Genomic DNA, 20,936 nt, shown 5'->3' with positions numbered 1-20,936 from the left:
TTTCATGGAGTATTTTCAACAAACTAATTGAAAATGTTCTTGCTTAAGCCACCTGACACGAAAGATAATACCATCAAACAATGTCATCTCTCCCTAGGGTAGGCAAAATTTTCACTGACTCATCTTGAATTTGTGCCTGAGAATATCAAGTACAACACACCACCTTGTGTGGAAACAGAGACCTTATCTTTGTTCCTCTCAAAGGCGTTAAGCCCACCTTCCTCAGTTTTCTAGAATGGCTATACCTATTTGCTCTCTAGGGCAACCATGGTAAACTCATGCTTATACGCTGGGTTTCGGATACTCTTTATGTTTTTGATTCTCAGGCATTGGCCTTATATTATTTTAAACTCAACAATGTATTAAGAAAGAAGCTTGTGACATCTTATTCAGCATTTTCGGTCTTATTTTATTTTTTTCCAAAAGAAATGTCAGGTTATCTAGTCTGACATATTGCCCTGTTCTCTACATTTGGGAACAAATGGTTTTTTTGTGTGTTCTGATGTTAGAGCAAAACACATAGACACACATGAAAAAATACATGTTGGATGTGGTGGTTCTGATATTTTTCTGGCCATTTTGATTTTAAATATTTAAACTTAAGTGAAGCTTTGAAGTTCAAATGGTATATTCTAAAGTTGGCTTCATTTACAACAATTAGTATTTATGGTCATTTTAATTTTTTTATTTATTATTATTATTATTATTATTTTGTCTTTTTGCCATTTCTAGAGCTGCTCCCGCGGCATATGGAGGTTCCCAAGCTAGGGGTCCAATCAGAGATGTAGCCACTGGCCTAGGCCACAGCTCACAGCAACGCCGGATCCTTAACCCACTGAGCAAGGCCAGGGATGGAACCTGCAACCTCATGGTTCCTAGTCGGATTCTTTAACCACTGAGCCACGATGGGAATTCCTATGGTCATTTTTAATCTAATGGTTTAAGCTGTGTTACAGTAGATTTCTCAGAACTTGATGGTAGTGTACTTAACTGAAGTTACAGAGCTAATGCACTGACCACTCAGAGGATGATTAGCCAAGATTTATGACTGTCACAGAGCAGCAAAAACATGCTGATCTACTTAAGAAATTTGTAACACATGAAAATGTGAGACAGTTCAATAGGAGACCATTACTGTTATCTTAATTTCTTGCCTCCTTGTGTGGCGGTACACAAAGCTGATCAATGCACATTTTCTCAACTACCTTTTAAAAATAACAGCGTTTCAAAGTCTAGTTATACAATGTGCTCTCCATTTCCCTTTCAATTTCTGGAAATGGCATAGAATTACAGAATTTCAAAGGCAGATTGTCATTTATTTTCCAAATTTTATTCCTTTAATTATTCTACACAGAATAGTCATATTCAAGATAGATGAAAATAAGAAGAAATTGCAGTTTGATTGATGAACTGTAACACAGGAATAAGTGTTACAGGAGAATACGTCAAGTTGTAAATTACTAGATTATGCTAGAATGTAAAGCTTGTTGATAAACTAAGTTCTGCTTTCTCATAATGCTCTGGCAAATATAAACGCAACAGTGTAGGTGAAATCATTTTGATCACTAGAGAAAAAATGGCTATTCACATAAATTGCATTCTTAGCTTTTGATGACTGTGAAACATTAGTAATGTACAGTTATAAGTATCTTATTTGCATAAATATATTACATTGCCTTAAATGAAATCTATATGATCACTATACACTCCTACCATTCTAACATGGTTATTATGTGGCAAGACCTATTCTCAGAAGTAATGGAGTTGATGAGGCTAAAAAGCAAGTGGAGGATAGGACTCCTATGCCGTCCAGTAGCCAAAAGGATAAGCAACATAGAAGTTTCACAGAAGCTAAGGATATGGTAGTATCTTCTCTTCTGGCATGCATAATGAGTTATGTGACCTGCTGAGTACAAGGGTGGTCCCAAGAGAAGCAAATGAACTCCCTGAATGTACAGTCAGAGTTGGCCAGGGCAAAGCGAAGAGCTAGCGAAGGAAATAAAGTTCTTTCATCTCTCTAATGTAATGACAGAAATTGCATTGGTAAATAAAGCCAAAATTGTATACTTTAAGAGTTCTCTAGTTGCTACCTTTGTGATGAACTTGGCTTTCATATCAATTACCAAGGCTTGGGCTGCCAAGCTCAAATATAATTAAATTTAAAATCAAACTTTGATCCTTCAGCATTTAGTGCTGATTCTAAGACCTGAATTTCAGGCATTAATGTTAAACTGGAGTGTAGTGTTAATTACTTGTACATACATGGTTAAAATGGATCACTACTGAGTTTCTATTTTAATCAATGAAGGCCTATTTGACCCTCAGATGAGGGACAGGTAGCTATTCCCCAGGAAGAATTTAAAATGGATTTTATAACCCTACCTGTTTCAACACAGTTCACAGTACTTTCTGCTTGGTTGCATTTTTTGGTCAACTCTTAATGTTAATTTTCATACTGAATAACACATTGCAATGCTTTGGATGATTTGGTTTTTACTGACATCAGCTAAAGTAAAAATGATGCTTTTGTCACAGTATCACAAAACTCAAAGACTTACCATTATAGTTTGTTGTGTAAAATTAGTGTTTTGAATAAGACTGAGGTCTGTATAGAAGAATTACACAGGTAAAGGTCACAGCACATACGTATGTATACTTGCATATGTGTGTGTGTGATTTTACACATATATGTTGTTTATTTTGACAGTAATACCCCAAGGCAATGTGGGGCCATTTAAATTAGGTACAATTATGGCTATAATTAGATCAATTAAGGAGAATTACAGGAAAGGAAGAATATTTCTGCATCAATAAATATATCTAACCATGGAACTGTCAGTCAGAGAAAGTAGTGACCATCTAAAGTAAATAGAGTTAATTCAGAAAGATGCCTTTTAGGAAAAAAGCAGTAATTACATGTTTTTCACATGACAAACATACTCTGAAAACCATGTAAGCCATTTCATGTTCCCCTTCTCTGTATCTTTTGGTAAACAAATAAGTCAACCAGTTATTGATTAAACTGTAAAACTCTGGAATCTTTCATGATTATTAATTAATCCAGTTTGCCATGCAGCCTGGTCTTTGCTGCCTAATCACAGAGATACTAGAAAAGCCACAAAATCTGGGTGCTGAGCTGAATTTACTAAGCTGCAAATTTTAAGATTCTTCATGATCTTAAAATGACATCTGGAGATTACTCTTATGCATCCTCAACTTCTTATGTTTAGAATCACCATTAGATATTCCCATATTATTTAGACCTCAATATTTTTTAAAAAAATGAGAGGAAAAACTCCAAAAATATAGTCTTTATCCCATGTATAAGAGATTGACAACATTTTGAATAAAATCTTAACATGACTTACAATTTACCGCACCCTCCATGTCCAGTCCCACATAGTAACACTCTTCTTGGCCCATAGTACATGTTCAGCAGATATTGTTGAATGACTGATTAACTGCAAAATATATTTAAAAGAGCACAGTGTCAAACAGGACTGGCCTCACATATTTTATCTATATGACTTTAGGTGAGTTATTTAACCTCTCTGAGCTTGAAATTCATCCTCTATTAATAATACCTACCTGACAGGGCTGCCATGAAAGTGAAATAAGACAACATAAATAAAGCACATAGGATATTGTCCCCAACATAGTAAGGGTTCAATAAATATTAATTTCTTTCGCCAGATGTCTTTTCAATGCTGCACATATTGGTAAGTGAGCAGCAGAATCGAAGCCAGTATGGTATTTCTGGGATGATTTAATCGAATTCATTTAATTAAAGGTAAATATGTGTGTTAAAAAAAGAACCATTGTGTAACATTACAATATGAATGGTATTTGGTATATATGAAAAAAAAAATCACTGAACCACTACTACTATGAACTTACTTGATCCAAAGCTGAATAAATGAGATGTGTTTAAGATTTGGATTGTTATTCATTTTGGGATAAATATTTTGTCTAGAGTGGTGTCATAGGGAAAAGTCGGTCAAAAGGGACAGAATTGATCCAGCTGGATTAAGCAAGGGACAATTATATTATACGGTGACAGCACTATCTCAGGGAACATGGGCTGGGATTTCAGATGAACCATCAGGTGCTGGAGCCTATTAGGAAACAGGCCACTCAAATCCTCCATTTCCCTCAGTCTTCTCACATCCTATAGTCATCTCACACTTTGCAACCCAGTTTTTCCTCCCCTGACTAACTCATTCTTCAAAGAGGGCTGCTCCAATGCTGACTTCCCATGGCTTACTTTCCTCAGGTATCCAACGGTGACTGAAGTGGCTGGGTAGGATCAGCTGAACCTACTACAGGTTCTCTCTGGTCAGTTTATCATCCAGAACCACATAGGAATGGCTCTCAGAAAGCTGTAAGAGAGCAAAGTTTGAAAATTACAGGCAAATTTAAAATCAATATCTCAAGTCAGTCTTAAAACCACAATAGGAGTTATCTTGTGGCTGCATGGGTTAAGGATCTGGAGTTGTCATTGCAGTAGCTTGGGTCATTGTTGTGGCATGGGTTCAATCCCTGGCTCAGGAACGTCTGCATGCCATGGGTGCAGTAAAAAAAAAAAAAAAAAAAAAAAAAAAAATTTAGAAACTCCACAATAAATACGTCAAAAACATATAGTCTTTATTCTACACACTGTTCTAGAGCTTTAGAAATATTTGTCATTTAATTTTCTCAGCACAATGCTGTGGGGGAATCATAGTTGGTATCTCTGTTCTGGATGATGAAGTGAGTGAGTACTGGTATATTAAGCTATATTCTCAAGACCACACAGCCAAGAAGAGACAGAGCTGGGCCTCTAATATGAACACTTTCATTTCAGAGTCTGTGCTTTGAGCAACTATGCTAGTCTGCCTCTCACTGATGTTACTTTTATCTGTAAATAAGCTTCATTTCAGAACCCTGGGTATACTATAATGACAAGCAAACATTTCTAGGAACTTCTGGGTCAAAATAATTTCAGAGACAGAAGTGAGTTTTCCTGAATCCCATCACCATGAGTAATCACCATCAACTCAAAGCAGCTAGTTGGAATGAAGACACAAGCACTGGTTTCATGTGTTATCAATAGAAGGGGGTTACAGCTTGAGTATGACTACCAGTCAGGTATGAATATGTTGAAGGAATGCACCTTTTGTCATTGATTTGTCAACAGATACATCTTATAGAAAGCCATTTCATCTGTGAGGCAAGCCAGTTTCCCCTGCAAAGCTATAATAGATCCCACGGATTTCCACTCTTTTAAGATGAGGTAAAAAAGAGTATTACCTATCAATCTCACCAAAATTATGAGTCAATGACTTGACATTAGCCTGAAAATGTTTGCAGAGGTATCATGCAGTTCGACATAATTTGTCTGGCCAATGTTCACATAAGACGGAGCTAAACAGCCTCATGTGAAGCATATACAGTTTGATTACCTCCTTTCTTTCAAAATTTATCACTGAATCCTATTTAAAATAGTACTTTTAAATAAGAAAATCTCTCCAGGACATAGAAAACCTCTAAATCAATTTTATTGCACATTTAAAATCTAATTTTTAGTGTCTCAGGTAATTAAAATGGTAAAATATTATTATAAGTCCACTGTGTAAAACAAAGGATATGTTTATACTTACTAATGATTTCTCCATAAGCCATGTGTGACAAAATATTTTTAAAAGACGCTGTTAAAAATGAATCTTAGCAATCTTTGAGAGACATATTATAAGATTCCTGTCTAACAGATGTGTCTGTGACAGTAAAGAAAAATAAACTTCCAAATATTCACGGGCATGTTTGCCCACCTTCCAAACTCAGTGTGCAATTGCTGTCTGCTGGAAAATCAAGCACCTGCAAAGTGGAATAATTGATTGACTGTGACTAAGGGCTGTGCTAAAGATTTCGAAGGCTTCTTGAGGTTCCATAACAAAACACATATAACAATGGTTGGTCACAACGCTAATATTGACAGTTAAGTTTCATGAACTAACTGAGATTTGCAACCTTCTGGTTTCAATTTTACAGTTCAGCTCTGCCAGATGGAGTAGGGAGAAAATAATATACATAATTAAAATCAATGAAGTTATATCAACCTCAAACACCAAAAAAAAAAGAAAGAAAAAGAAAAAAAGCAAAGCAAGTAATAAAAAGAAATCACAATCATGTCTTCCCACATCTGTAGCCAAAGTTAAATATCTACAAATCAGAACTTGGAAGCCTTAAAGAATAAATCTTAGCTATGATGCAAAAAGTATCAAATAAATCACTTAGATCAGGATAATATATAAGAAGAATACATAAGAATTTAACTGGTTATCTATTCAGAGTCATACATTATTTGAATTTTAAAAAAAGTTAAATAGTCATCTGAGTGTTTAAAACAATAATAAAAGGAATGGGCAATGATAAAACTGAAATGAAGAAATGTTCTGCCTACATTGAAATCAGTGGACCAGGCTAATAGAGGTTTAACCTCTGCATCTGTATCAACATCCACTGCAGATACTGGAAGGCAATGTGGTAAGTAGTGCTGGCTCTTTAAACTTTCACCTAAAAGTGGTGAAAGCTCACATTTCACAGGGGAAAGCAAATCACACTTCTCTGTCTAAACTTCAAAAGGAGTGGGAAAGTGCATTCATATATGCCCAGAAGGCAGAAATTTGAATATATTTGGTTAACAGAATATCTCATAAACCAATATTTGCATCATTCTCCCTCCAGCATCTTCCCTGAGACAACTTAGAAGCCCCATCCTCTCAATGTCAATAGTCTAGCATCTCTAGGTAATGTGTAATAGATTCTTCACTGAGGCTGATGCTCAATTATATCTACACTTACTGGGATATCTAGGGTAGTTAAACACCCTTCTGATCTATATGACAAAATTATTCTCAATAGCCATTAAGAACTAATTAGAAATAATCTTCATTTTCTTTAGTCATTCTCTAGTTTCAATGCAATGGACAATTTAAAAGGGTAATTTACTAAAGCAGTTCACACACTATTTTGATATAAAATGTGTACCTACAAAACAAGGTATTACACCTCACATTATGCACTGTCTCACTACATTAACTTTTAAACACAAATAAAACTCCACGTAGTCACCCTAAATGACAGAATTGAAGTAACATACATTATTCCTTCATCTTTACCATCACTGTACAGCAGTTACTATTTACTTTGCATCTACTGGTTAAATGTAAGAAAATGCAGGAATGGGAGACAGAAATTGCATCCAAAGAAAGTATAAAGGATTCCAAACTGTTACAAACTTACCCTTGAAAGAAATGCAAGTGGTTAAGTACAAATACATAGGGACAAACTAGGATAAATTGGGTGTTCTTCCACTTGGATTACATATAGAACACAATATTCACGAAAGCTTAGGTTTAAAAAAAATGTGCTAATTTTAAGTTTACAAATATAATATTAAAACTCAATAGTTGGACTTCCCATCATGGCACAGTGGTTAACGAATCCAACTAGGAACCATGAGGTTACGGGTTCAATCCCTGGCCTTGCACAGTGGGTTAAGGATCCGGTGTTGCCATGAGCTGTGGTATAGGTTGCAGACGAGGCTCGGATCCCGAGTTGCTGTGGCTCTGGTGTAGGCCAGTGGCTACAGCTCCGATTAAACCCCTAGCCTGGGAACCTCCATATGCTGCGGGAGTGGCCCTAGAAAAGGCAAAAAGACAAAACAAACAAACAAACAAACAAACAAAAAACCCATCTCAATAGTAATTGCAGTAATTGTTTAGAAATTAGATAAACAAAATGTTCTTAGGGGAAAGTATCACTAATATTGTCATCAGTTTATGGTAACAATGAAAAAAAGACTAACTCTTCTGAGAAGAGCGTAGGGTACGGTGGTATCACAAAACTTGAGTTTTCTAAGGATCCCTTGTGTCTGCAAATTGGGTGGAACGAGAGGCCATGCCAAAGAGAAGGTTAAATATTAGCACAACTAGAGCAGGTATAGGTTTATTAATATTAGATGAACCTCAAGTAAATGCAAAAAAATCCCTTAAATTTCATAAAGAAGGATTTTTCACTTGAAGAAAGGCACATAACCACCAAGAAGATATAACATGCAGGGATATTTCAGCAATTCACTGTATATAACACTAATGGGAAAAATGGAAGGATATAACTTTCTCAGTAATCATAAGATCAAAGGGATAGAAGATAAGCATTTCTCTTAAACTAACCCTTTCATTGTTGTTAACACTATACCCAGGTACTGTGAAAACATAATGACTTTTTGACAAAAAGTATGCCAAGCTCACCTGAATTCTGCCTTATACGTTATCATGCTACTTTCCGAGGAGCCCTGGTTCCTACTGGTGGGAAATAGTACAGCAAATAACTCAGGCACTAATGGCAAAAATTTAACTGTTTTGCAATCTAACTCAGATTGTCATAGAAAAATAATGAAGTTATCTCCATTTCCCCCAAATATTAAGGGTTCATGTTTATATTTCCAATTTAGGTAAGCATCTTTTTTTTCTGTTTTTAAAATATTTTATTAATATTGTTTACTTCTCTTCCTACTAGCTGTATTGTCCTATTCCCATTGTGGCCAAATTGCTATGCTGTCTTCCAATTTAGAAGGTCCCATTTGTTTTATTTTAGACTTTTTAGCTCAAATACCCTGAAATTGTCTTCAAAATGATGCATATCCCCATGATCCCTAGCCACCCGCTCAGCTGGATTGTTGGGTTATCAACTAATGAGGAGGAGAGGAGGAGAGGGAATCCCACCCTCTAGCATCAGTTAGAGGGCACGACATAGAATTCCATGTAACAAGTGAACATTAAGAATAAAAAGGGAGTTCCCTTCATGGCACGGAGGAAACAAATCCAACTAGGAACCATGAGGTTTCAGGTTCGATCCCTGGCCTTGCTCAGTGGGTTAAAGATCCGGTGTTGCTGTGAGCTGTGGGGTAGGTCGAAGACGCAGCTACAGCTCTGATTAGACCCCTAGCCTGGGAACCTCCATATGCCATGTGTGCGGCCCTAGAAAAGACAAAAAATACAAAAAAAAAAAAAAAAAGTGAATGTACTGCTATTTTTCTCTGAGTACTTTGGTCCATAATACCCTCAAATTCAAGCTATGATTTCATCTAAATATATATATATCCTGACCAGTAATTTGGCTTCCTGTTTGGATCTGGGTGACCTAGGGGCATTTATATATTTTAAGTTACCTGTGTATGTCACAGAGAACCCCATACTGAGTGATTAACTACCAACTTGGGGGCTGAAAACAGCTGCTCCCATTTTGAAGCTGCAATAGCTTCTGTTTTCAAGAAATACCATCTGAAGACACCATTCAAGATCTCCCTTTAAAATAATTTATTGTGAAAAATTAACGTGATCTCCTAATGTTTAAAAAGAAATACAAGTATCATTGTTGAACCCCACCACCAAATCCAGCTTAAAAAAAAAAAGACCAAAGGTTAGAAGCCCACTGTGTACACCTTCCTCTTGCTAATGTCTACATTCTTGCTGTCTGTGAAAATGACTATTTTTAAATTGTATTTATCATTGCTATGAATATTTTATAATGTATTACATATGTATATATCCTTAGATAATGTATGGGATTATTTTGCATATTTAAAAACTATATAAATGGTATCATACTGCATATATTATTCTGCTTTTTCTTACTTCATTAAAAAAAGAATGTATTCATAAGATTTGGCTGTGTTAATGTGAACTTTATTTATACTCACTATGGTATATTATTATATGAAATGCTGTATTTTTCATGTAATCCCCAATTTGTAGACAGAGGTACATTTTTTCTATTATAAATACTGTTACTATAAACATTCCTGTTTGTTCTTCCTATTGAGAGCTTCCTTTGGATATTTGAGTGGAACTGAAGCTATGATAGCTTCGATTTACTAGTTAACACTAAATGATTTCCAAATTGATTTACATTCATATCAGCAGTATATTAAAGTTTCTGATGCTCCATATTTTTGTTAATTCTTGGTATTGTCAGGGTTTTTCGTCAATTTTGAAGGGTAACTGATATTTTTGTGCTATTGAGACTCCATATCTATGAATTGAGCAAGTTTTCCTTTTGTTTGGTTCTTTAATGTTTCACTACAGTTTTGTTATTTTTCATTAGATTTATTTTCAAGTAAACTGTATTCAAAATAGCATTTAAATTTTTTTGAATCTACAAAAAGTTGTAAAAGTAGTACAATGAACATATGTATCTTTCATACAAATTGACATTATCATTTTAAAATATATTTTCACATTTTGCCTCATCTATCTTTATGTAGATTTATGAGTAGATTTGTGGTGAACCATTGGAAAGTAAGTTTTAGACATTGTGAAAATTTACTTCTAAGTATTTCACCATGTATTTCCTACAAAAAGGGACTTTTTCCTACATAACTACAATAGCAATATCAATAATATACCACTTAATAATATTTTCTAACATAAAGTCCTCATTCAGCTTTCCCTCATAATTCCAATAATATTATTCCTATTTTAAAAATACTGACCCATAAGAGATCACATTCAGGAGTTCCCATTGTGGCTCAGTGGATCACAAAACCCACTAGTATCCATGAGGATGCAAGTTCGATCCCTGGCCTTGCTCAGTGGGTTAAGTATCTGGTAGGTGGCAGATACAGCTCAGATCCCATGTGGCTGTGGCCATAGTATAGGCCAGCAGCTGTAGCTCTGATTTGACTGCTGGTCTGGAAACTTTCATATATTGCAGGTGCAGCCTTAAAAAAGAAAAAGAGAGAGAGATCATGCAGAGATCATATATTCATCACTTGATATGTTAATCACATTTAATCATTAAATCGAGTGGTCTCTCACTATTTTCATCTGTCTGAAACACTGACATTTTTGAAGAGTGAAAGTCAGCAGTCTTGAAAAATGTTCCAAACTCTGAATTTGTCCAGTTATTTTCTTATTAAATTTAAGTTGTATGTTTTGACACAGATTTTACATAGGTGATGTACTTCTCATTGCAGGTATAAAAAGTGTTTTGTTCAATTATTGGTAATTTAATATTTGAGTATCATTTGCTTAAGGTGGTGTCCAAGAAATTTCTGCCTTGAACAAGGATCCTTTCCCCTTGTAATTAATATATTCTACACCGTGATACTTTAAGACCACATGAAAATCCTGTTCCACAATAACATGTTTGCCAATGGCTTCACAATTGTTGAAAATCCTTGATGAATCAATTATTATGCTGGATGTTTGCAAAATCATGTTTTTAAAATTTTGATTGATTCCACATTTACTATCTGGAATATTTCTGTAAAGAGGTTTCCTTTCCTTTTCTTTTTATCCTTTTTTTTATTTTTAAATTTTATTTTATTTTATTTTTGGCTACACCGGGACGTGTGGAAATTCCCATGCCAGGGATTGAACCCACACCACAACAGCAACCTGAGCTGCTTCAGTGACAACACTTGATTCTTAACCCACTGTGCCACAAGAGAACTCCCTCCTTTTCTTTTTAAATTACAACTGGCCTACTGAGTTTTAAAAAATTCAGTGTGATAAACTCATTAGAGTCATCATTATTTTGATGTTAAATCTGTCCAAAACTTGGCTGTTGGGAATCCTTTTCTTTTTGCTGTGGGATAAAATATGAACTGTCTATGCCTTTTGCCCATTTTTATTTGAGTTTAATCTTGTTATTTTTTTATTCATTATAAGAGATTATCCCTTTATCTGTGATATGTATTGCAAACTCCAAGACCATTTCTTGCAAAGACTCTATAACCTTCTGAAATTTATCTACTTATATCTCTTTCTATCTCCTCTTCCTCTTTCTCTTTAGCTTTACATGATCTCCTAAATAAGCTTCTACCTTTTCAGGGTTTTCTCAGGCAAAGAACAATCACATTTTTGTGGACAAAAACAGATTTATAATATTTAAATTAAAGCCTTGATAAAAAGCCAAGAAAATACTATGAATTATGGATGTCTCTAAACTTCAGAAGACAGGTAAAAATCTGTGACAGAATTCAGGATTTTGTTGGACTGTTACAGTCCCAGACTACAAATTTGTACCTAAAATGGTTTATTTAATTGTTTTTGACTCAGATGAGAAAAACCATTTAACATTAACAAGGTAAAAAAGTGAACATTTAAGTGACACAAATGTGTAAAAATAAATGCTTTGAGAGAGCAAGAGAATTGAATTTACTACATAAACATATTTTTAGAAGTCTCCTTCTTAAAGGAAATTGGACAAGGATTCAAAATGATAAACTAAGTAAGATAAGAATAGAGTTTAGCAAACTCAAACTGAATTCTGGAATTTAATAGCCAAGGAATAGACTTAATAGCTAATGTAAAAGGAAACCTATCCTCTCTTGTTATAAATACACTCAAAACTAAATCAGGAAACAAGTTAACAAGTTGAAATAAAAAAATATCCATCCAGAAAATATCCAATATGTGGGTAGATGTTGTCAGAGAGTCTTTTTAAAAATATAAATCAATAGATTAAGGATCTTTAGATACAATAACCCAAAGATTCTATCTGTAAGGAAACCTGTAAATAGAGCAGACAGATGAGCTACTGCAAGAACTAAAGTCTCATATTGTATGAGAAGCAAAGAACAAGTACACCAAACCTGCCACTGACTCCACTATAAGGCAGATATTAGTACATCAATATGCCCTGCCTTCCTTTACTCTTGAGTATAAAAATAATAGTAAACATTACAGCTTTATTAATTGTCATAATATCTACAATCAAGCCCACAATTACTTTAGAACATCAGATCCATCAGAGAATTGGTTTAAAATTTTTTATTAAAGTATACTTCATTTACAGTGTTGTGTCCATTACTTCTGTTCAGCATAGTGACCCAATATATGCACATGCTTTTTCTCATAGTAGCTTCCATCATTTTCTAGCCAAGAGATTGGATATAGTTCCCTGTGCTGTACAGTAGGCCCCCATTGCCTACCCATTCTAAATATAATAATTGGCATCTACGTACCCCATACTCCATGGTCATCCAATTCCCTCACCACCCCACCCCCTAGCAACCAAAAATTCTATGTCTGTGAGTCTGTTTCTCTTTTGTAGATAGGTTCACTTGTGACATATTTTAGATTCCATTTACAAATGATATCATATGGTATTTGTCTTCCTCTTTCTGACTCACTTCACTTAGTATGAGAATCTGCAGTTGCATCTATGTTGCTGCAAATGGCATTATTTTGTTCTTTTTATGCCTGAGTAGTATTCCATTTTATATATATATATATATGTATATATATACATATATATATATATATCTCAACTTCTGAATTCATTCATCTTTCAATGAACATTTAAGTAGTTTCCATGTCTTGGCTGTTGTGAGTAGTGCTGCAATGAACATAGGGGTGCATATATCTTTTTGAATTATAGTTTTGTCCAGATATATGCCCAGGAGTGGGACTTCTAGCCTCCAGAACTATAATAGAATAAATTAATTTGTTTTAAGCCACTACACTGGTGGTAATTTCTTACAACCGCCCTAAGAAACCAGTATGATCATAAATCTTTCTTTTTGTGTGTGTATAAGAACTTTGCTCAATAATAGGCCAAGGCTGAGACTATTTGGCTCAGAGCAATTATAGTCTTCAAATAAATTAGTCAAAACATCTTCAGATCTTGTACAAGGATAATTAAATCTCATGTTATTACATAGAGTGAATGCCTATTGCTAAATAAAAACCAACATTTTTCTACTAGCTGATTACTTATTATGAATTATTGCTGTTTTATCCATCTTATAACACTAACCAAGCAGCAACTCTGTAATATCCAATATAGTAGAATTGTGTGTTTTTAAATTCTTGCCTGTTCTAGGCACGGCCATGAAGAATTATTTTGGAGATCTACACATAGTCCTGACTTAAATTTTTTGTGGGTCTTATCTTAAAAATAAAAAAGGATACCAGGCTGGTAAGGAATATCTAGTTTAGTCTCTGGAGTTTCTGATAGATTCCTGCCTCGCCCCACCGCCCCCCAGAACTGGAAGCCAAATAAATTCAATTGGCAAATCTGTGGTCTTTTCCAAGCAAGTCAAATTATTAATATTAAACAGAAGATATATGTATTGGTATGTTTTAGAATAATGCTCTTCTTTGAGATGCTAGAGAAATAAGGAAGTCTCTTAATCTCCTCAGGTACTCTATAAAATGAAGAACAAAGGTGAAGTATGTCATATTTTGACAGTACCTAAAATAATTATTGTCATTAAGTCTCACTGCAATAATTTCAAATAAAATATGAAAATATTTTTAATCTTAATTTTTTCTTTTCTTTTTTTTGGGGCCACTTATGCAGCATATGGAGGTTTCCAGGCTAGGTGTTGAGTCAGAGCCACAGCTGCCAGCCTATGACACAGCCACAGAAACGTGGGATCTGAACCAGGTCTATGACCTACACCACAGCTCAAGGCAATGCCAAATCCCCAACCCACTGAGTGAGGCCAAGGATAAAACCCACATCCTTGTGGATACTAGTCAGGTTCATAACCCTCTGAGCTAAAATAGGAACTCCTTATTTCTTTAAAAAAATATTTATTTATTTATTTATTTATTTATTTTCACAGCTGTATCTGTGGCATATGGAAGTTCCTGGCTAGGTCTCAAGTCAGACCTGCAGCTGAGGCCTATGCCACAGCCACGGCAATATCAGATCCAAGCCGCATCTGCAACTATGCCACAGCTTGTGGCAACAATGAATCCTTAACCCACTGAGAAAGGCCAGAAATCGAACCTACATCTTCACGGACACTATGTCAGGTTCTTAACCCACTGAGCCACAATGAGAACCCCCTGAAAATATTTTTAAATACAATAGAAACAATTTAGAAAGATTATAGAAATATTTTAGAATATCACTACACTAAGCAGGCTGTTTTTATTTCTTCCAGTGTATAGTAACAAAACAACAACAAAAAAATCCGTACAGAAATTAAACCATTGTAGTAGGGGTGTAAAAAATGTGGTTCCTCAAATTCTGAGAAGACGTTCTGGAATTATTGACCTGTAGGATCCATGAAGGCTAAGACTGGCAAGAAACCAGAATGGTAACTAGCTACCATCAGAAAACAAAAAGACAAGATATCAAATGAATACTTGCCAACTCCTACTGAAGCAAACTATTTCAGTATTTTTTACAAAACACCAGTGAGAAACCTTTTCTGTAATAGCAGAGCATGGGCAATTCATGCCTCATCTACAGCTAATATAATTATGGGAAACAACAAAAGTGAGGCATGGATAGGAACCTGGCCCTAAAGGACAGTTTGAGCATAACCAAACAAATTTTATACCATTGGTTCTTTCCATGTATTATAAACATGACCTACTAATAATATGCATGTTATTGCACATTGTTTTGAAGTATTTTCCCATCAAAAAAGCCATAGCATTTGCAGGACTTAAAATAACAGAGTTTGTGTTTCCTGAGACATTACAACTTTTCTATCCAGTGACACAGGAACACATTTAACTAGAATATTCTAGAATTATGTCATGCCTTACCATTTACACATCCTCACTCACCTAATTACTCCCAAACTTCTGGACAAAAGGATGAAATCTTAGCAAAACTTCAAAGTTATATTTTAGGAAAGATACTAAATTGAGGTTATTCAGATAATAATAAACAAGATGATCCTCTAAAGCTACCAGGACCACAAGGTCTTGAGAACAAGGCAATAAATAGTAACTTGGAAGAGACAGTGTCTTCCTAAACCACAAGAACAAAAGTATCCTATGTGTCACACTCTCAACTGACAGCTATCAACTATTTTCCTTTTAGCCTTACTTTTCTCCTTTACAGATTTAAGTATCAACATTTCTGATTTACGTTATTACACTCTGCTTGCTAATAAAAATCTCTTGTCTAAGTTTTATGAGAGGTAATCATCACCCTAAGTCTTCAGTTCTCTGAGCCATTTTTAGTACAAACAATTAAAGCAATTATACAAAGATATGTACAATAACCTTACCAATAGTGAAAAGCTTCAGCTTAGGTCATAGCTGTGGCTCAGATCCAGTGCTGCTGGAGCTGTGGTATAGGCCTGTAGCTGCAGCTCTGATTTAACCCCTAGCCTGGAAACTTCCATATGCTGTAGGTGAGACTGTAAAAAGAAAAAAATAAATAAAAGTGATGCTGGGAAAACTGAGCAGCTACACATAAAAACCAAAATTAGAACATTCTCTAACAAAATACAAAATAAACTCAAAATTGATTAAAGATCAGATACTATAAAGCTCCTAGAGGAAAATGTAAGCAGAACACTCTTTGAAATAAATCACAGCAATATTTTTTTGGATCCATGTCCTAAAGCAAAGGAAATAAAAGCAAAAATAAACAAATGGGACCTAATTAAACATAAGCACTTTTGCACAGCAAAATAAACCAATGAAACAAAAAGAAAACCTAAACCTATGGAATGGGAGAAAATATTTGCAAATGACATGATTAATAAGGGACTATTATCCAGCACATATAAACAACTCATACAACTCAACATCAAAAAACCAAACAACTCAATTAATAAAATGGGCATAAGGCCTGAATAGACATTTTTCCAAAGAGGACATGAAGAAGGCCACCCAGCACATTAAAAGATGTTCAACATTGCTAATTATCAGGCAAAACAAATCAAAACTACAATGAGATATCATCTTACACCTGTCAGAATGGCGATTATCAAAAAGAACACAAATAACAAATATTGGCAAGGATGTGGAGAAAGGGAACCCTCATACACTGTTGGTGGGAACATAAATTGGTGCAGCCACTGTGGAAAACAGTATGCAGGTTTATTAAAAAATTAAAAATAGAACTACTATATGACCCAGAAATTCCACTCCTGGGTATATATCCAAAAAAGCCAAAAACACTAGTTTGAAAAGAGACACTCACCCCCATGTTTATAGCAACATTATTAACAACTGCCAGGATAAAGAAGAAAAAATAGAATAAAACTCTAAAAATAAGAATCACACACATAGTTTTATAATGCCTTGTTGATTGTCAATTCGTATGGTGTTGGAGGTAAATTTTGCTCTGTCACAGGGTATTAATCCAAAAGTTTTTATGGATATAAAATGTAAATACTTTTGTAATAAAAGAGAGGCCAGTGGATAACTAGCGTTAGAGCTGCAGGGAGACCAACAATGGCCTATGAGAGCATATAACTCAGTATTATAGTTATTCTTAGTGTCTAGATTATTGAAGCTCCAGAACAGGTTTATCACCAAGATGAGATGACTTTGCATTAAATGCCAATTTAAAAGACATCAATATTTCTACCTGATTTTAAACAGGTGAGATAAGTTTTGAAAAAGTGAATAACTTCTTCAGAAAATATGTTTTGCGAGTCAATCCTCCTAATTATCTTTAGGCTGCTTACATTATCACTTGATGCCAGATACTTGGAGCTCTACCAGCTTTCTCAGAACTCATACCCTAAAATTTAGGACTCCTTCACAGAAGGGACTGAATCTTTTCTTCTTCTTCTCCTTTTTTTTCCCCCTCAAAAAATGTTTTTTTACTTTTTATTACAGTTGATTTACAATGTTCTGCCAATGTCTGCTGTACAGCAAAGTGAATTCAAGGAAGAGAAGCTTAGAATATGCATAAAACTTAATTCCCTACTGTGCCCCACCCCTTCTCTCTTTCCTTGCAGCTGTAAGAGAAAACTGGAGAGCTTCTGATAAATGTGAGCTTTATCAGCTCCACACTAGGAAAGCTCAGTTGTAGTTGTTTCAGTTTATGTGACTAGTAGGCCAGAAGGAGACCATGACTGGCTTCAGAGTATTTGAAAATTTCTATGCCACCCAGGGTGTTTAGAAGGAAATATCTGATGCTGGTCAAATTAACCAATGTTTCAAATTTCCTCTTTGCTCTCAGAAAAGCTCTACAGGGAAAATAAGTTCCTGGAGTACCCATTGTGACTCAGCAGTAATAAACCTGACTAGTATCCATGAGGGTGCAGGTTTGGTCCCTGGCCTTGTTCAGTGGGTTAAAAGATCCAGTGTTGCCATGAGCTGCGGTATAGGTTGCGGTTGCAGGTTGGTCTCCCACGTTGCTGTGGCTGTGGCCGGCAGCTACAGCTCTGGTTAGACACCAAACCTGGGAACTTCCATATGTTGCAGGTGCAACCCTAAAAAGCAAAAAACAAATAAACAAAAAACAAAAGAAATAAGTTCCTTTCCAAGTGTAATGTTTCCTTTTAGGGTTTAGCACTCATAAAGCAGACTACAATTAACAAAGCAATTTACTAATCAGAAGACAAATTATTAGCTTACAGGGAAATTGAAGTGCAGAACTGAACAAGGAAACATCACAATCTAAGTAAAAACCCACTGGAAGGGATCCAAATCTAGTCAAGAGAAATATACTAGGGACATGAAGAAAAACTTGGACAACTTATTTCTGAAAATGTTCAGGTAGTGTCATTAGAAAACATTTTCAACAAACTAAGGTTGAAAAAAAGGATAGCAGACAGTAATTACTTGAACTCACTTGGCAAACTAAAGAACTCTGGAAAACACAGTTCTTTAATTCTGAAACAATTGCAATAAAGAACTCGATACAAATAGACATATTGATCAATATATTCCAGGATTGATGTTTCAGAAAGGTGCCCTAAATGTCACTGGTGTGAATCACAATGGGATATTTAAAACACAGCAGTTCATTGGGATTCATTTTTATAAAAATAACATTGAAGATGAATAAGACTTACCGTTTCAATCTGCAAAAAAACCCTTGTCAGCCAAAGCATTGCAACAGTATGTTAAAAAAAAAAAAATCTGTCTTGAGTATCTAATTTTCCACTGAAAATAGGACCGATGGCTTTCCTCAAATAATTGCACTGGGTAAGATAATAGTTGGAATGTACAATACCCCATATCAAAGGGTTTCACCTTCGCAGACCATGAGAATGAATCAACTAACAGGCATTATGTTTCCAAGACATACACAACACTGCTGAAGACTTTATATGGATGCATGAAAACATTAAGATGAAGGTTAGTGTTAGTCACAGTCAGAGACATTTCTAGGTTATGGCTTAATTTCCATTGTCAAGGCTTACCATGTTCTGATGATAAATGGTAGATGGGAGACGAAGCTGTAAGAAATAATATATACACTTTGAGAAAAAGAGAAATTCAGAGATTTTACTCAATTCCTCTTTTCCCGTTCAAGTTTGATTCCTTATCAGCTTGTGAAAAGCTGCTGGAAAGTAACAGAGATTTTGCTGCCAGGTCTGAACTGCAGGGGTGGAATTGGCAGTAGTAAAACCAAAAAGATTGAGCAAATAAAAGATAATATAGATTGTCTCCTGTTGTGTCTGTTTTCAAATTACTGTGTTTAAATGAACTTTTTTGCAAACTGTCTTTAGTCTCTTTCTTCCTGCCCTCCAGTGACCTTTCACTGATTCTTTATTTTCTTTGTGCCTCAAAGCATCTGAAACTTTGATCTTTCTCTGAAAGGCTACATGTGAATAAATATAACATAGACTTTTTGTATAAGCAGATTGAGCAGGATTTAGGGACTATTTGAGAAACAAAATATCACTCTACATAATGCTCTTGATGCATTTATTAAAATAAAAATAATTTTTAAAAAAGTATTAGGAGGTATCATAAATGCAGCACATTTCATCTCTAGAAGAAGGGTGATGATACTAGATTAAGACTTGCTTTTCATGTAGTCTGTAATATCAATTTCAGCTTGTTAGAGTCGCTTTTGAGAGAGTAATAGGATTCCTCCCCATATTTATTTGATAAGGAGCAATGTGTCTTCAAAGAGAAAACCAACACTTAGTGAAAAGGAAGTGTTCGACATAGTAATACTTCTAAGTCACAGAGCATAGAAAAGCAAATACTGGATCATTTTTGAATAATAGAAAACTGTAATAGTATGTTACAGTATTTTGAAGGGCAAGTGTCCCTTGCTTGAATGGCCATAATTCTTTTTTCAGAATTTTCTGCTTTATTAGTATTATTACCTTTTTTTTTTTTTAGTGCTGCAGCCATGGCATATGGAAGTTCACAGCCTAGGGTTGATTTGGAGCTAAGCTGCCAGTCTACCACAGCCACAGCAATGCCAGATCCGAGCCTTTGTCTGTGACCTAAAGCACAGCTCGAAGCAATGCTGGATCCTTAACCCACTGAGCAAGGCCAGGGATTGAACCTGCATCCTCATGGATACCAGTCAGATTCATTTCAGCTGCGACCTACACCACAGCTCACAGCAATGCTGGATCCCTGACTGACTGAGTGAGGCCGGGGACTGAATCCACATCCTCATGGATACTGGTTGAATTTGTTTCCTCTGCACCACAATGGGAACTCTTGTTGTTTTTATTTCCTTATTTAGAGTATTTATTACAGTTGAATTACTTTCATGGAATAATTTTTAAAGAACTGACAGGACAAAGATATTGGGTACTTGCATTCACAAATAGATACATCTCTATATCTCTTTATATCATTTATGTTCTTTAAGAATTTTTTGGAGTTCCCATTGTGGCTCAGTGGTAAATGATTTTAACCCTAGCCTGAGAACCACCATATGCCATGGGTGCGGCCCTAAAAAGAAAAAAAAAATTTCTTAATTTTTTCATACAGGCTCTATTAATTTCCTGTGGCTACTGTGAAAAAAAATACGGCAAACTCTCTGGCTTTACACAATAAAAATTTATTCTCTCATAGCTCTGGGGTTTGCAGATCCCAAATTAAAATGTCTGCAGTCTTGTGCTAACTTTTGAGGCTCTAGGGGAGAATCTATTGAGTTCTTTCACTCTTTCAGCTTCAGGAGGCTGTAGGAATTCTTTGGTTGTTGCCTTGTGGCCAGATCACTCCAATTCTTGCCTCCATGGTCACATGACCTCCTCC

At 35.2% G+C, this 20,936-nt stretch overlaps 1 protein-coding gene across 3 annotated transcripts in view; it reads right to left on the bottom strand.

The window, feature by feature from the left end:
- LOC102165284 (uncharacterized) overlaps positions 1-20,936 on the bottom strand; it is a 780,066-nt gene that overhangs the window by 190,866 nt on the left and 568,264 nt on the right. The window contains exons 2-3 of one of the 3 annotated variants that reach the window (XR_014816044.1): positions 4,265-4,379; positions 3,369-3,461 (exon numbers count right to left, since the gene is read on the bottom strand). The gene's annotated coding sequence lies outside the window, so the exon portion shown is untranslated. Of the gene's footprint in view, positions 1-679; positions 3,462-4,264; positions 4,380-20,936 lie in introns of those variants that run through there. The other 2 variants (XR_014816043.1, XR_301130.4) reach the window with 2 other exon arrangements.

Source organism: Sus scrofa, chromosome 1, assembly GCF_054392235.1.
Source record: "Sus scrofa isolate SSC_HxYL_T2T_F1_AM1 chromosome 1, Sscrofa_HxYL_maternal_Yorkshire_Landrace_v2.0, whole genome shotgun sequence".
Taxonomy (NCBI): Eukaryota; Metazoa; Chordata; class Mammalia; order Artiodactyla; family Suidae; genus Sus; species Sus scrofa.
The sequence above is the reverse complement of the archived record's forward strand: the minus strand, read 5'-3'. Positions and strand labels throughout refer to the sequence as shown.